The 12,532-nt window shown below is 35.3% G+C and overlaps 1 protein-coding gene across 20 annotated transcripts in view; it reads left to right on the top strand.

The window, feature by feature from the left end:
* pex5la (peroxisomal biogenesis factor 5-like a) overlaps nt 1–12,532 on the top strand; it is a 139,268-nt gene that overhangs the window by 1,371 nt on the left and 125,365 nt on the right. The gene's annotated exons all lie outside the window — the stretch shown is intronic.

The raw sequence follows: 12,532 nt of genomic DNA, 5'->3' as shown, positions 1-12,532 counted from the left end.
AATCGGACACTTGATAAGAGTCTCATATGGTCCTATTCATAACTGTTCTCAGCGTGTTAAAGGCTTTTATTTCAGGCTTTTGGGAGTTAGGGAGAGTAAGATATCACATTTTCTCTGTCAGGTAGGGAGGTAATTTAAGAGGAAATGTTCTCTCTGTTCAAAGCAGATGTTTTATCTGTCCTTCACTGGGCTCTCTGCAGCTCCTCCTCCCTAAACAGACACACTTATCTTGACAGTGATGGCTCATTCTCTCTTGAAACTGTCTCAGCGTATATATTGTTTACATAGTTTGTGTGGAATGAGTATGGCTATTCTGCACTAGTGTCTATTCTGCACTAGAGTTTGCATTATGTACATTAAGATACATATAGTGATCCCATGAAAACTTCTTATCAAATGGTATATTTCATAGCAGGATGCAGGAAAGACAGAGTTGTTCAAAGCTATAGCATCAGCCACTAACAGATGAATATTCTTTTCTGATTTTTGCCATTAATATAAAACTAGGTTTTTAAAGTTGTATGTGGTGGAATGTTTGCGAGCAGCTTTGCTGTATTAAACATCAGCCTCTTACCACACTAGGGGGCATTGGAAATCAATATTTCCCTTTAATCATTTTCATAAACCATATTTCTTTCCGATTGGTGGAGTGTGAGTTTCATATTGACCAATACAAGATTGTATATTTTCCACAATATTTATATTTTGATGTTTAGAACAGCTATAATCATGAACTTTCACCATAACAGCTTATTATGTTTCCTATTTCAGGCTATTTTTAGATCAAACAACTTAACATTCATAACAATATTCATCATCATCCTATAGTATAACATTTAGTATTGATATCTCATACTGTACGAACTCAACGACACAAAGTCTGTGTTTCTTCTGGAACAATCAGTGCATTTATTGTAGTACTTGCAGATACATGAACTCCAAAGCAGTTTATTTTAAGGGTTATGTGACCTATTTAAACTAAATGTCAGCTCACACCTTACCTTAAATATAACAACTTGTTATAATTACTAAAAATAACTCCAGTTGCTTGGGTGATTCCTGCCCTTTAGAGCCATACTGCTGTTTGAGATTAATTTGCAAAGCAGTGTGTTGCGTTCTCTATCAAACATGGGCATCACAAATTGTCCAAGTGCAGCTATCCGTGTGCGTTATGTGTCTAGCTTCCCTTTGCTATCGCTGGAAAGCACCATGCTGTCTGGCCAAGATAAAGCACCTCATGACAGAAAAGCTTTTTACTTTCATATTCCTTTAATTAGCTGAGGCATCTTCTGCGTATTCAGAATTAAATAGAACATCTTTTGGTTGGTTGTAATTCTTGTTTCTCGAAAACCTGACTTGTCTCCTGTTCATTTATGTTTTCTATGGGATGAAACCCTATAGGATAAGACACTTTATTTATTATTATTTGTGCATAAATTGTAATGAATGTAATTGAAAAAATATATAGAGAGAGAAAATGAAGAGTTCAGATGCAAAAACCTTTAAGTGCCATTTGAGATTTTCTTCAAAAAATATAATTTATTTCAGTCTACTGTGTGTAGGTTCAATAGTTTCTCTTTCATGGCAAAGAATAAGTTCTTTTTAGGGTCTTCAAAGTGAAATAACTCAACATAAATAAAGGAGGCTGAGAATAATGCTCATTTTCTATGGACATTTCAGATGACGTTTTTGCATCTGAACTCTTCAAATATATTTGTTTACTAGTTATATTGGTCACACTTTATTTTGATGGTCTGTTTGTTGAATTTAAGTTACATTGCATCTACATGCCAACTAATTCTCATTAGATTATGAGTAGACTGTTAGGTTGGGGCAGAGATCGCGTTAACTGAATTATTTTCCGTCATTGACAGATTTTTTTTCAGCAGTGATGGAAAAATCTGAAGGTGATCCGTTATTTTGACGGATTATGCTGAGGGTGATCTATTGTAATTTGTAGCTAATTGTACCTCCCACTCTTGTCCAGTGGATGGCAATTGTCCTTGTTTTGTCTCCTGTTTGTCACCGCTGCGTATAGTTGCAAAAATTTTACAGCAGCTGAGTGTGAGAAGTTTCTTTAAACGGCCAAATAGTTGTGATATTAATAATAATGTTGAAAAAAGAGTAAGTGATGCAGTGGACGATGAAGAACAAATAGACAAAAATCCTCAGTCGCCGACAGCTGTTATGAGCCAACCAAGGAGGTCAGGTGCTTTGGAGTGCGTTGTGAGCACTACCAAACGCAGAGGGGTTCAGCCGCGCCCCTGGTGCAGAAGGAGCGCATGCTGTAGTATTTTTTTTTCTGGTGAAACGAGTGCTTGCAGGATCGGGAAATCCCACATTTAGAGAATACAGCAAACTTAGTTCTGATCACAGCCTTAGGAGAAATGTTTCCTCACTACAAAACGCTGGCTGAAGTGGCGCTAGTAAATCCGGTCTTTGGTCACGAGAAGTCGACTTTCCGAGGCAAAGACACAGAATTTAATGACAACTGCCTCTGCATCAGTCTCCCTTGATGCGTTTACTTATGCACAGGCAAGCACCCAGTTCAGGTCAACGCAGGAGGAAGATATGAGTTAAGGCAGATAACAGTTTTTGTTCATTTGTCAAATAAATAAATGAATAATTTAGCCTATATGATCGTCGTGCAAGTTCATTATTATAATAGTAGGTTAATAATAGCAATAATAATAGGTTATGACAGAATTTTTACAACCCTCTCTGTCAAAATGACGGACAATGAGAAAGTCTAACGCGACCTCTGGGTTGGGGTTAGGATTAGTGTAAGTTGACATGCATTTGCAGTTTCTTATAGTCAGTTAAATGTCTGTTGAAGGAGCAGTAGCAGCAGATATTAAGCAGACAGTCTACTAATATTCAAATGGACATTCAAAATAAAGTGTTACCGTTATATTTTAGGAACTGGTCACTCAAACATTATTTGGGAAGCAAGGAAGGTCCTCAATGGCATGTTCTAAAACCCCATCGCAGTTGTATTTTACATTTTGGTGAAGTAATGCCTAAATTGTATGATTTCATTCAAACATTTTCATTCAATCTGCTCACACAACAGTGATGGTTATGTTAAACAATATGCTTACTCATTTCTAATGCTTACTGATGAACTATATGCTTACTCACTGATGCTTACTCATTTCTAGTAGTCAAACATTTCCGTACAAATTATTATGAACAAGCCACCAATACATTGAACCCTAAATGATTTACATTATATTGAAATGGCTTCTTGGAAACCACACTTTTTGGAACCTTTTTTAAATGAGTGCAGATTAATTGTGTAAATTCCTGAATTTTGAAGACATCAAAACACTCCACTGTTTCTATTACTCCATGTTCTGAGATGTTCCAGTCTGTCATCATGAATGAATTGCAGTCTAATTTGTAAAACTTTTATTTAAGGATTAAACTTAGAGAAGAAAAGTTAATAAATTGTGTGGCAAATGTAATTTACTCAATCTTGGGTTGTTTATATAGCTAATTGAAATAGTATGAAGCATATAAAATGTCTTCAAGAAATAACAAATCAATAGAATTATTATTATAACTTTTTTTTGCAAAACAAGCATGGTACTATATTTTAAATGTCTATTTTAATTTATATCTATAATATGCAGTGCACTTAGTGAGTAAGGTAAGTTAAAGTAATGTGCATGGCTAACAATTGGCCATTACCCTCAACAGAGCCTCTACTATTTACTGGGCTCCCTCACCTCTTTCTTCAAACATATAGAATGATTTAAATTATTTGAATGCAATGTTATCCTCTCATTTTTTAAATTGCCTACCTAATGTGCACATTGTGGAGCTGTTGTGTTGTGGATAATCCCTTGGCGTGGCTTTTCCGTGTGAATAGAGACTCTGATTTCCCACAGGTGTGCAGATACAGTCCTGTCAGATGTTTTCCTGCCATATAGGCTGACAGGAATGGGATCTGTTGGTTTTTCATGTTTCATCTCAGGGTTTGACAGTGATGGTGCTTTTGGTAAGGAGGTGAGCAGTAGTTCATCTTGGGCTCTCGCCTCTCTGAAAAAGAGATTGAGATGTGCTTGTGTGACACCTCTGTGAGTGTGAAATATGCAGGCCCAAACCATAGCATGTTGAAGAAAGACGGAGACTCTCAGAGAACCTACATTTGTGACAGCTATTGATTTATGTGAGAGGGTCTCAGTGTGACCTTTTAGGGCCTTTCCCCAAAGAGAAGCCTGGGAAAGAAAAAGACAAATAGATTTAGAGAGTCAGTATCCTCTGAATATTAATGTAATGCGCATAGATTAATCCTTCATGGGCTAATGAAGATTAGATAAATAGGGTTACAAGCAATGCTACTAAGCATGTGATAAAATTACAAGCTAATTATAATAGTGCCCTGCCGGAAACTGCTGCATGCTTTAAAGATGTATAACAGCTCTCAGCATATTGTAAAAATGTCAGGAGAATATAGTGTAAGCTAGTAAAATCGATTCATTTCAGCTACTCAGGCATCTCTTAAAGATTTAGATTTTTGCTAAATAAATAGATGGCAGATTCAATACATAATGGAGCAAAGTTTTTTCCACTTATAGACTTTTGGTTGGTGTACAATAATATACTATTAGACAAAGTTATCAAAACAAATCCCATCCATACAGATCTAAACTAAAAACACTGTATTATGCACATCTGGCTATTTATTGGCTGTAAAGAAACACTATGCACACACAACCTTGTTGTTGTTTTAGAAATTGATAGCCTCTGATATTTTTTTTCATACTATGGATGTCAATACCCAGCAGACACATAATGTCATAAGACGTTAATATTATTTATTAGATTTAGGTCACCACCATAGGGCAGGGCAATATGGCAAAAATGCAATCTCATTAATTATTTTCCATATTGAATAACAATATATATTTTGATATACGCTGTTAATGCTTCCAAATATAAAAAAGTACCCCAACAATGACTGAAACCAGAAAAATTAGAGGGTCCATTAAATGGCAAAACATTTTCAGGGATAAATTCGGCCAAAAATTTGGTGCATCTCTATTATCAGCACATTTTCAGATTCACATTGTTGTACATTTCTGCTGTGTGATTGGCACTTACAGTGCATCCAGAAAGTATTTAAAGCGCTTCACTTTTTCCACATTTTTTTATGTTGCAACCTTATTCCAAAATGGATTAAAATAATTTATTTCCTCAAAACTCTACATATAATACCCCATAATGACATTGTGAGAAAAGATTTTTTTTAAATTCTTGCAAATTTATTAGTTGTAAAAATCCAATCCACCAATCAGGCCTGTATGGTAGAGTGGCTAGACGGAAACCACTGCCCACCTAAAAATTTGCCAAAAGGCATATGAAGGATTCTCAGACCATCAGAAACAAAATTCTCTGGTCTGATGAGACTAAAATTGCACACTTCTGAGTTAATGCCAGGTGTTACATTAGGAGAAAACCAGGCACCACTCATTACCAGGCTAATACCATCCCTACAGTAAAGCATGGCGGTGGCAGCATCATGCTGTGGGGATGTTCTTTCAGCAGCAGGAATTGAAAGATTAGTCAGGATAGAGGGTAAGTTGAATGCAGCAATGTTCAGAGACATCCTAAATGAAAACCTTCAAAGTGCTCTTTAACTTAGACTGGGGTGACTGTTCATCTTCCAACAGGACAAGGATACAAAGCACACCGTCAAAATATTAATGGAGTGGCTTCACAACAACTTGGTGATTGTCTTTAAGTGGCCCTGCCAGAGTCCAGATCTAAAAAAATTTTTTTAAAATATTTCTTTACATTGTCATTATGGGGTTATTGTGTGTAGAATTTTGAGCAAATAAATGAATTTAATCCATTTTGCAATAAGGCTGTAACATAAAAATAGTGGAAAAAAGAAGCGCTATGAATACTTTCCGCATGCACTGTAGATCATTATAGAGTAAACAGTTCCAGAGGTTATCAATGTTATTGACAAAGCTTATTGCGATTCGATATAGTATTGTTAATGGACAATGTTATTTTACGTCCAATAATGTTATGAAATGACATTCATACTTTGTTGATTTTAAATTGTGTTGGAAAATGACCAAATTCCAACATCGAGCCAACATCTTAAACCAGCATCATATTGATGTCAAATACTTACATTTATCCATCAGATATGGCAACCAAAATCCAGTATCTGATAGACGTCATATTGGTAACGTCCACACAACATCAAGCTGTAACACTGTAGACGTTGATATTTTGTTGTTTTTAGGTTGCATTGGAAAGTAACCAAAATGCAAGTCTATTTGACCTTGGACATCTATGTCGGCCTGACGTTGGGTTCTCACATCAACCCTATTTTAATTTCCAAAAAAATTGTAATGCTCCACGACGTTGGGGTACAACGTCTATCTGACGTCATGTTGACGTCCTGTGCCTGCTGGGTTGCTACAATCTTTTTTTTTTTTTTCAAAGTATTTTCTTTTGTGTTCAACAGAAAAAAAGAAACTTATAAAGGTTTGGAATCAATTAAGAGTGAGTAAATTTTCATATTTGGATGAGCTATATCTTTAAATAGCAGAATTGCAATATAGTCGAGTTTTATGGAGTATTTTCATGCTATATTAATCTCCATAATGTTAGAGTCAATTTTAGAATGGCAAACAACAAAGTAATAGGTGAATGAGACTTCATAGGAAAACTTTTGATTTAAGAGGAGAGTTTACCCACAAAATTGAAAATTACATCATCACTTACTCACCATTTACTTGTTTGAAACCTTTTTGAGTTTGTTTCTTCTGTTGATCACAAAATAAGATATTTTTGTTTTAAATCTGCTTGCTAGGACCCATTGAGTTCAATAGTATTTTTTCCCATTATGGAAGTTGATGGGTGCCAGCAACCAGCATTTTTCAAAATAATATTTTGGATTCAACAGAAGAAACAAACTCAGAAATGTTTAAAACTACACAAAGAAAATTAAGGAAGTAACTTATATTTTTGAATGAACTATTAATTTAAGTTTAAAAAATTACAAAGTTGCAAATACTGTATATTGTTAATAGACATCAAGACGCCACCTATATGCTGAAATTGAATTTAAGCTGAATAAATATGTGTCAATAACAAAAGAAGCACATAGGAAAACAGAGAGCAATAGGAAAACAACTGTTAGGAAAGTATCAGGTCATAATGAAGCAAATATGTTATTTAAACACTTCATAAGAACTGTTTCCCCTGTCAGAATGCAGGACAGGCTTTAAAAAAGAGCTTAATACATCAAAAAATCGTACATTTTAAGATTTTAACTGCTCACTGCACACCATTTTTAAAGTAGAGTAACAGGTAAGCTACTGTGTATTTATTTTATTCAAAGACACATGGACATAAATGTTAATGAAACATGTTTGCATATAGCTCAAGTGATACAGCTTGATGCATGCAAAGCCAAGGTCATGAGTTCAGTTCTTAGTGAACGTGTGTTGATAAAAAATGTATAGCTTGAGTGCAGCATAAGTTTTAGCATCTGCCAAATGCATAAATGTAATGCTGTAAAGGGGTTGTGTGACACCTTGTGTGTTATGACTACAATAATGTTGTATTTCTAGAGCTTACGCAATCAGTTTGTCTAGCTGTTTTGAATGCATATGTCGCTCTTGTATTCAACACAATAATACTACAATTCTGTTGATAAAGTCCGGAAGAAGGACAGTGTAATAGAGAGGGACATGTGGCAGGCTTTCAAATAAAATCAATACACCATCTGTCTCACTCAAGGTGTGCTTCTTCTTGACAGGGGGTATTTTTACATCACCGATGAGGAGGTTTGCGCTGCTGCTCTTTGAGTTTTGCTTTTCTAGCTCAACTATTCGAGCTAAACTCTTGTGGAGATCAACAAAAAAAGGACGAGGGACTATTTTGTCCTTTACCTGTTAGGGCTGATTAGGTTGAGTGTGTCACGTCTCTTTTGGACACTTATCAGAGAGGACAAAACTCAAGGCCGACAAGGAAAACAATCAGCAGGAGATACTTAGGAGGAAAAGAGTCTGTGGAAAAAGTGATAGCATTCACTTTACCCCAAGAGAATATGCAAGCGTTTTTTTGTCTCGTTTCAGCTCATGATGGTCCGTCTGACTCTATCACTTTTGTAAATAAAAGATGAGGGTCTTACACGTAAGCTGTTATGTAATGCATAAATAAGAGGATAATTAATATATAATAAATTAGAAATGTTCAAATTTCATGGACGGAGGAAAAATTGCAAGGCCAGTGAAAGACTTTCATCAAGGAGCATCTTCTGATGTGCTCAGAGCACAGCCAATGCTTTTGCAAATATTGGAAAACCATGAACCCAGGGTGCAATGTTATTCATGTTGTTCACTGTTGATGAATTTAAAGAGAGCATCCGATTATTGTGCTATTTTTGTAAGAGCCATGAATATAAATATATTTTAATACATGAGGTATTATAAAACCAACAAGGCTGATGTTGAGGGAATAGAAGTTTTGCACATTATAATTGACAAGAATCGCGTATAGTATCGTTTATGAGCAGGTCAGAGCAGAACAGTTCCTTTGAGCTTCAAATTTAAACTCATTGCTGGAAGTAGAACAGTTTCCACCGCCCCTTCAGTGTGCCTCAGAAGCCTATAGATACGATCCTTGTACATTCATCAGGGTGTTTGCTGTACTCATCAGCTATAGGCGTCATATGAGGCTCGGCATCAGGGAAGACAGGATGTGCTTTGGCACTGGATAAATTGGACAGACAAATATGGCCCCACATCTAATCTCTTTGAAGTGGCATCAGTGCTTGCAGGGGTGTACCAGCCAGGCAAACGTGACCCCACCCCCCATCCCCCACTTGTTTCTGTTTTTGTCTTTGTTGTTTTAGTTTTTTGTTTAATTTGGTTTATTCTTTGTTTATTTTGGATGTGTTTCCATTATGTATTATCCAAAAAATCAAATACTGGTCAAATACAGTTAGCATGTTAGCATAGTTGTTTATTTAACCTAGCATACCATATCGGTTTATGCTAGTTCATTTGTACATGTTGTATACCAACTTATTTTGCCTCATGTTAATTAATATCTTTATTAATTAAAATAGATAGTTGGATTTCCATAAAGAAGTATGTAAGAGTGAGTAAATGTACTTTTATGTTTACCCATTTGAAACTGATAGTTACAAAAGAAATCAGATTAGATTTACAGAATGACTATAGAACAAAAACATTTAATATTTTTGAGCAGTCACAGTCTTCTAGTTTTGCAATACACAGAGTATGGTTATAGTAATAAAAAGTAAAGTCTTGGTGTTAACAGGTCAGATTTTTTTGTGTAAAACAAAAATTGTACTTTTCTTATTTCTAAATGAATGTAGTAGTGTGTTATTTTGTAAAATTAATTTTCCCTTACATTAAATCAAATACCAAAAATGTCCCTCCTAACTGTCCCACGTTCATACTAGCTTTAAAAATATTTTATTATATACATTATTAACTACTGAGATGACAACAAAAATATATAATAATAATAAATATGATATAATAAATAAATCATGTAAAATTTGTTTTGCCCTCATCATATTTTAAGGCGGCGGCATGGTGGCTTAGTGGTTAGCACTGTTGTCCCCTTAAATAGAGACAAAGCTGAGGAAAAATGGATGAAAGAATTAATATTTTATGGCCTGCCAACACAATCTCATGGCAATTCGTAATTTTTAGATTTAGTGGTTTATTTTTGTATAAATTCTTTCAATCTCATTCAAACAATTTCCGATTTGCTTATCCCCTAATGACGGTTGGGTTTAGGAGTGGGGTTGGGTGCCACGCCTCCTATTTAAAATAGTACAATTAAAATTATACAACTTTGTATGAATTTGTATGAATTAGCCACTAAACTGATAAATTATAAAAAAATTACATTACATTAACTTACTGTATGAGATCAGGCTGTAAAAAAGATACAGTAGCCATTCATATTTCCTCCATCTATTCTCTCTCTTTTTCTCTCTCTCTCTCATTACTAATTAGCTGAACCAAGCCGTTCTGGAAACTAATCCACAGAGAGTAGAAAAGAAAACAAACAGAGACTGCTCTGATTTTTCAAATGAATGTTTAAGGCTTCGTGTGACACAAAATTGTCTTAAAACACTATTACGTAACATCTGGTCGAAATCAACAGCATCTGAGAGAATCTTGATACAGACAATCAAGATAATTGCTAGAGTAGAAGGTACGCTTAATTGCATGAAGTGAGAGCAGCGTAACTGAGGGTGTGGATGTAGTCAGATTTCTTCTTTTTGATGTCTGAAGATTTATGGTGGAGACGGAAATTTTATTCATCACTCAGCAGGCAGTCTTCAGCTGTAATTGAATAAAAAATGAATACTTACACAAGCCTGTACAGTATGTTGTAGAGGTTCATACTTTTTGGTTCTTTTTTTTTTTTTAAACACAAGACATGAAAGGGATACTTCATCTAAAAATTGTGAAATCACCCTCACCCTAACCTTTACAAGGCATACATTTTACTGGGAAATAGAAAATTAGTAGTTAAATAGTTAAATAGTACTTTAATCTTCTTATGCAAAAATCTAAATATTTCCATTTACTTTGGGATTATTTGTAAATAAAAAAAACCCCAATGATCATTCTGAAAACGTAGCCCTATATACGTTTCTGGAAATCATGAATTATGAAGAGAAAAGTACTTATGGCTTTATTTCATTTTTAAAACGAATGATACTGCGCGGTATGACGCCGTTCCTTTTCGCGCTTACCTCCTTATGGATGGCTTTCTCACTATTACCAGTTACCAGGACTTGAGACACAGAGTTGACCACGACAGCAGGGTTCGAGTCCAGTGAAGAACGGTTCTAGAAAGCAGATGAAACAAAAACAGAATCCAAAAAATTAAAAATAAACAAGTAGATAACAGGGTGAGAATGTGGTAAAACAATCTGTCAACAGCATGTAAACCATCAGGTAGCTGATGGGTTATGTGAGAACAGCAGGTGCTTATGGCACTCGCGAGAGAAAATTGAGATATCAAGAAGTGTACACAGCGGCCTTTGGTGGATTCACGATAACAAAAATAAAAAAAAACATAACCCCTGGGACGTATTTGGCAGTCTCCAGAAATGTAAGTAGAAGTATGTTTTCAGAATGAGCCTGGGTTGAATTATTTATGACAAATCAAATCAATTCTATAAATGAATCTACTTCTTAAAACACGACAAACAATATTGTATTATAATGACAGTTATAGCTACGTATAATAATAGTGTTATAAATACTTAATAGTGATGCATTTCATTTTTATAATGCACATGTTCATAACACATATATGATTTATAAGCATTAATTCGTCAGTCATGATTGTATTCAGCATGAGCTACATATTTTACTATTTTTCACAGTTTAAAAAGCAAAGCTTTGTGCAAAAAATAAATAGAAAAAAATTGACTTCATTCATCATCATTATTCTTCTTCATTGTATGAAAATGGGCTGTTTTTCGCTATTACAGTAATTATATAATACCAATACTTTTAAATATGCATTAAAACCTTTTACTCCTCCAAAACTGCTAAAGAAGCAATGAGTCGCATTATCTTCCAGAAAAAAAAGGACATCAGAAAAACTAAATCTGACTTTTGGCATCATCAAATGCATGGGACAGATCTTTGGACAGTGTTTTAGGATATTATGCTGTAAGCTGGCACTTCATGTCACTTCCTGTTAAACAGAGCAGCGCATGGAGAATTAGACCTCCATAAATATGCATATTAACCCTAATATCCCGACCAAAACAATGTTCTGCACTGCTATAACAAGGGGCATTTGATACAGAATGCAACATCAGCACTGTTTGCTAGGTTGGGATTTACCTGAATAGAGGGATTTTTAAAGACACTCAAGGATATATCAGCAGGGGGCAGCTGTGACCCAAACCCTCGCCTGGTCCCATCTGTTCCACACAAACCCACATGTGCTGAGGTCAAGTGGAGCTGGCATGATGAATTCCCTTCTCACAGACAGAGGAGATCATTCTACATGCTGTAGAATAGGGCAAAGGGCACCATACAACCCATACTTTACTGGCTTCTTTATGAAAAAAATGATGGATGTGACCACTTTTGACAGGACTGTATGGCAAACAGGAAGGACAGAGAAAGAGATAGGAGAGAGTTCATGGTGTAGGAGGAGTAGATGATTAGATAAGAAAAAAAAAACCAGGAAAACAATGTCACATGGCACAGCAAACTAGGATGAAGTGTTGAAACCAAAGCCTTTAAAACCCAATCAGCTGCCTACAGATGCAGTGTTTAGGCGGCCTGCTGATGCAAAGGCTGTTGCAAAACTTTGGCATCTGAAGTATTTTGCTTACTAAAATGTTTTCAAATTATAAGGCATCACATGTGTCCTTCATGGAGATGCCAATCCTAAGAACATTATATAATCCTGAAACAGTAATATACACTGCAGTTTTGGGCAAGCTACTTGAAAAACGAAGTGAGCTAAGCTATTAGAAACT

This window comes from Danio rerio, chromosome 6 (genome assembly GCF_049306965.1).
Source record: "Danio rerio strain Tuebingen ecotype United States chromosome 6, GRCz12tu, whole genome shotgun sequence".
Taxonomy (NCBI): Eukaryota; Metazoa; Chordata; class Actinopteri; order Cypriniformes; family Danionidae; genus Danio; species Danio rerio.
Note: the sequence above shows the minus strand (reverse complement) of the source record. Positions and strands in the feature narration are given on the sequence as shown.